Raw genomic sequence first — 6000 nt, 5'->3', positions numbered from 1 at the left:
CCTGAGAGTGGCTCCACAACCAGCGCTGACGGCCAGGCCACAGAAGAGCCAAGGCACCTTGGGGCCCCCAAGAAGGGCAGGCCCAAGCATGGGTGGGACTCCATCCTCTGTGGCACAGCAGCCCCAGCAAAAAGTATTTTAATTATATAAAAAATACTGCAGAAAAAACCCGTGGGGACACTAGGAATGAAGGGAGCATACCTCAATATCATAAAAGCTGTATACAAGCCAATCGCCATCATGCATTCCCACTAAGATTAAGAACAAGACAAGAGTGGCCACTCTCACAATTCCTACTCAATATAGTGCTAAAAGTCAGCTAGAGCGAGCGATAAGGCTAGCGGGGCAAATATAAGGGATACAAGTAGAAGACATCCCACATGATTCTTTACATACAAGACTCACAAAACCTCTCAGTGCTGTTTAAACACTTTCGGTAAAGTGGTAGACTATCAAATTAATGCACACAAATAGCCTTTCTGTATAGCAATGACAAACAACCAGATAGAAACCAGGGCAACAGTCCCACTCACAATTCCCAGTCAAAAAGTAAAATACTTAGGAATCAACCTAACCAATGAAGAGAAAGCCCTCTGCAATGAAAACTTGAAGACACTGAAAAAAGAGCTTGAGGAAGACACCAGAAGATGGAAAGACCTTCCATGCTTATAGATTAAAACAATTAATCTTGTGAAAATGGTCAGCCTATGAAAAGCAAACTACAGATTCAATGCAACCCCAGTTAAAATTGCAGGCCCATTCTTTGCATAGAAAAACCAACCTTAAAATGTATATGGCAGCAAAAAAAAAAAAAAAAAAAAAAAAAAAAAAAAAAGATAACCAGAGCAATCTTTCAAAAGAACACAACAGTTTTTTTATTTTTAATTTTTCTTTACTCTTGAGAGTAATTTATGCATTATACAATGTAATATGATCATATCTACCGCCATTTCCCTTTCCAATTCTCCCAAAATTCTCTCTCTTCAACGTGTCTTCTTTTTTTTCAAGATAAGGTTTCTCAGGTTGGAGATTTAGCTCAGTGGTAGAGCACTTGCCTAGCAAGTGCAAGGCCATGGGTTCGGTCCTCAGCTCCGGGGGGGGGGGGAGATTTCTCTGTGTAGACCCAGCTGTCCTGGAACTCACTCAGTAGATCAAGCTGACCTAGAACTCAGAGATCTGCCTGGCTCTGCCTCCCAAGTGCTGGGATTAAAGGCGTGCACCACCACTGTCCAGCTCAGCATGTCTTTTTAAAAAAGTAACTTCATGTCTTTTTTTATAACCCACTAGGTCCAGTTGGTCCTGACCACAAGTATATGGATATGGGGCCATCCATGGGAATCGTACCATTGGTCAAATCCTCAAAAAAGAGTGATTCTCCCTACACCAGCAATTATCAACTGCCAATAGTTCCTCAATAAGGGATGGAGTCTAGAGATCATCCACCCCATCTGTGCTAGAATTTTAAGTGGCTTGATCTTGTGCAAGTCTTTGTGCTGGTAACTCCAGCTACTGTGAGTTCATGTGTGCCATGGCTACATTATGTCTGAAAGATGGCATTTCACAGCACTCCCCCCCGCAGTCTCTGTCTTTTGCATTCTGCTTCCTCTTCCATGATGTTCCTTGGGCTGGGGAATGGGGGAGATAGATGTCCTCTTTACGGCTGAACACTCAGTCTCTTAGTCACAGTACTTTGACCAGCTTGCAGTTGGCTGCTGTCCACAGCAAAAAAAAAAAAAGAAGCTTATCTGATCAAGCTTAAGAGCAGCCAGGTCTCTGGATATAAACGGAAGTATTTAGAAGGTACTTTAATGGCATGACAATTTAGCAAAATAACAGTAAGAGATTCTGTCCTAGGGCCTATGACCTCCTCAGCCATGGGCTTTTCACCAGAAAGAATTGCAGTAACAGGCATGAAATCCCCTTCCATGGAACAGGACACTTGTTTACAGTATCTTTTTCCACTTTTTTTAATGGTTTTTCTTTCAAGACAGGGTTTCTCTGTATAGCTTTGGAGCCTGTCCTGGAACTCACTCTATAGGCCAGGCTGGCCTTGAACTCACAGAGATCCATCCGTCTCTGCCTCCCGAGTGCACCACCACTGCCCAGCTTTTCTTTTTCCACTCTTTGACCTCATGGTGGTGTTCAGTATTTGGTGCTGAGATGTGTTTCTTGGCAGCATCAAAAAGATGGATCCTGTTTTGTTTTGTTTTTTTTAATCCAGTCTGCTTGTCTGTATCTTCTTATTTGGAGAAATGAGACAGTTAATACTGTGTTACTGTTGGCAGTTGTGTTTTGATTCCTGCCAGTCTATTGGTTTTGTGGGGTTTTCTTGAACCTCTTTTGATTAACCGCCCTGGTTTTGTTTACTTATTCCTGTGGGATCTTCTTGTGGCTACCCTTCCCTTCAGATTGACATTCTCCGTCCAGTATCCTCCGAAGAGCTGGCTTAGTGGTCATCAATTCCTTTAGTCTATTTTTATCGAGGACAGTTTTTATTTAGCCTTCAATTTCAGCACACAGTTTTCCTGAGTATAATAGTCTGGTTTGGCAGTTGTGGACTTTCAGATCCTTGAATACATCTTCCCAGGTCTTTCTGGCTTTCAAAGTTTCTGCTGAATAATCAATCAGGTGTCAATTATGATGAGACTGCCTTTATAAGTTATTCAACTCTTCTCTCTATTACTTTCAAAACATTCTTTTGTCTGTGTGTTTACTATGATGTGTCATGGGAAGTTTCTTTTCTGGTCTTATTTACTCTTCAGTGGGCTTCTTTTGCCTGTCTGGGCATCTCTTTCTAGGTTTAGGAAATGCTCTCCTGTGATTTTATTGAAATTTTTCTCTATGCCTTTGGTGCAGCGTTCTTCTTTCTATGCCCATAATTAAAAGATCTTGTCTCAGGGCTGGAAAGATGGCTCAGCCATTAAATGCTAGGCTCACAACCTGGTCTCTTCATTGTGTCCCAGAGTTTTCAAATTTTTTTAAATTCCTCATTGATTTTTACTGATTGAGCTAATTTCTCTACCTTATATTCCAGCCCTGATACTGTTTTCCACATGATCCATTCTGTTGGTAAGGCTTTCCACTGAGCGTTTAATTTGGTTTACTGAGTTTTTAATTTTTAGCATCATTTCAGTTTGTTTTCCCTTCAACAATTCGTTTTATTGAATTCAAGTTTTATAACTTAGATTTGCTTCATTTCATTCAGCTCTGATTTTGTTCTCTTGGGATACATGCATGCCTTCTTTAAGTTTTTTAATCTACTTATAATTATTCTTTCAAATTCTTTTTCTGGAAGTTTTTTTCCAAATTGTTACCATTGGGAGCCATTACTATAGGATTAGTGGGGTTTTTAAACATGTTATCTTGTTTTTCATGTTGGTTCTTTTTTTCTTCCTTCCTTTCTTTCTTTTGTATTTTGCTCTTTTAAATTCAAGCCCTCTTTTTTTTTCCATCAGTGACAGTTTTTGCAGTGTTCCAGGGAAGACTAAGTTTTGGTAGAATTGAGGTGTAATTCCCCTCTTTGGGGCTGGTATTTAGGGCCAGAGACTCTCTTATCTTCCTCTGGAGGTCTGGCACGGCCCTGTGTCAGTGTGGGCCTCCTTCCTGAGTCTGCAGCTTTCACTGTTTATCTGTGTGCCTTACTCTGAATCAGATCCAGTCTCTATCACATGTCTGCAGTTTCTGCTGAAACAACTGTGAGATGTGGAACTTCACACATGCTTGTGAACCTAATCTAGAGTTCAATCCTGTCTCTGCTCTGGGTCTGCAGCTTCTGCTAAAGCAGCTGTGAGATGTCCAAGGCAATCTTGAATAAAAAGAATACTTTAAGAGGTATCACCTTATCTGATTTTTAATTATACCTCGGAGCCACAGTAATAAAAAGCATCATGGTGTGGACACAAAAGGGAAGTCATGGATCAATGGAATAGAAGACCCAAATACAAAGTTTGTCAAATTACAGCAACATGATCGTTGACAAAGATACCAAAAATATACATTGTAGAAAAGAGATCTCTCAAGAAATCATGCTGGGAATTTTGGATCTCAACATGCAGGGAAAAAAACTGGATGTTTGTCATTCATACTACACACAAAACTCAACTCCAAATGGATCAAGGACCTCAATATATGACCTGATACTGTGAAATTGCTAGAACAAAAATTAGGGAAAATATTTTGATTTACAGATGCAATCAAAGACTCTCAATGTTCACAAAGACCAACAATTGACAAATGGTATCTCATGAAATTAAAAGGCTTCTCAGAGGAAATTGTCAGTCAAGTAAAGAGGCACCCCACAGAATGGTAGAAAATCTTTGCCATCTAGGCATCCAACGTCAGTGTCTAAAATATGTAAAGTATGGGGTGGGGGAATCTAAAAATCAAGAAAAGAAACAACCCAATTAAAAAATGGGCTATGGAACTAAACAGAAAGTTCTCAAAACAAAAAATACAAATGGATAATAATAATAATAATAATAATAATAATAATAATAATAATAATAATAGGGGTTGGGGATTTAGCTCAGTGGTAGAGCTCTTGCCTAGCAAGCGCAAGGCCCTGGGTTCGGTCCTCAGCTCTAATAATAATAATAATAATAAACAGGGAAATGCTGATTTAAACGACCTTAAGATTCCTTACACTTAAGGTAAGAGTAGAGATAACCTGGATAACAATAACAAATGCTGGCCTGGATGTGAGGAGAAAGGCACCTTTATACTGTTAATAAGGGTATAAACTAGGGTCACTTTGGGAGTCAGTCTGAAGGGTCCTCAAAAAACTAGAACTAGATCTACCAAGTGACCCAGCTATACCACTTCTGAGCATATACCAAAGGATGCTATATCCTACTCCAGAGATGCTTGCACATCAATGTTCATTACTACTCTATTCACAATAGCTCAGAAATGAAAACAACCTAGATATCCATCAGCAGATGAATGGATAAAAAAACTGTGGCACATATGTACACAATGGAATATTGCCCAGCTGTAAAGAAAAATGAAATCAGGAAATTTGCAGCCTAATAGATGGAACTAGAAAAAATTATACTCAGAGAGGTCACTCAAGTTCACAAAGACAAATGCCACATGTTCTCTCACATATGTGGATCATAACATTAACTCTTTTGTTTTAACTTGGAATGCATGCAGAAGTCAGGTAATTAGAAATGGGATACTGAAGATGGGTGCATTAAAGGAGGAAAGATGATAAAATATGGCAAAATAAAAATAAATAGGGAGAATACTGGGTGCAGAAAAATTCAAACATGGAAGGAGTGGTGGTGGTATGCGAACAAGGGATGGGGGGAGTTTAATCAAAATGAAAGGTGGATGGGAAAAAACTGTATCGAAATCTACCATCTTGCAACTCAAGTAAAAACCGATCAGAGGTGATAGCACGTAGGTGACAGGTAAGAACAGGGAGGAATACTCTGGGTTAAAGGTATAAGTAGGGGCCAGGTGGAGGTGGGGGCACATGCCTTTAATCCAAGCACTCAGGAGGCAGAGGCAGGCAGATCTAGGCAGTCAAGGATAGCCTGGTCTATAGAGTGAGTTCCAGGAGAATCAGGGCTACACAGAGAAACCCTGTCTTGAAAAAAAACACAAAAAAGTATGGTATAAGTGGGGATGAGAATAGGGAGATAAGGAAGAATATGGCAAAGGAGGTGGATTAATCAAAACTAATGATATATGAATATGTCATTGCAGAAATCCTCTACTTTGTGAGTGTCTTGGCTAGGCTTCTATTGCTTAGCCAAAAGCAACTTGGGGAGGGAAGAGTTTATTTGGCTTACACATCCCAACCACCGTTCATCACTGAGAAAGTCAAGGCAGGAACCTGGAGACAGGAACTGAAGTGGAACCTTGCCTACTGGCTTGCTCCTCCTGGCTTGTTCAGTTTACTTTCTTATGTACCCTATGACCACCTGTCCAGGGATGGCACCACCCACAGTGGCCTGGGTCCTTCTACATCAGTTGTCTATCATGAAAATGTCA

Source organism: Peromyscus maniculatus, chromosome X (assembly GCF_049852395.1).
Source record: "Peromyscus maniculatus bairdii isolate BWxNUB_F1_BW_parent chromosome X, HU_Pman_BW_mat_3.1, whole genome shotgun sequence".
Classification (NCBI taxonomy): Eukaryota; Metazoa; Chordata; class Mammalia; order Rodentia; family Cricetidae; genus Peromyscus; species Peromyscus maniculatus.
The sequence above is the reverse complement of the archived record's forward strand: the minus strand, read 5'-3'. Positions refer to the sequence as shown.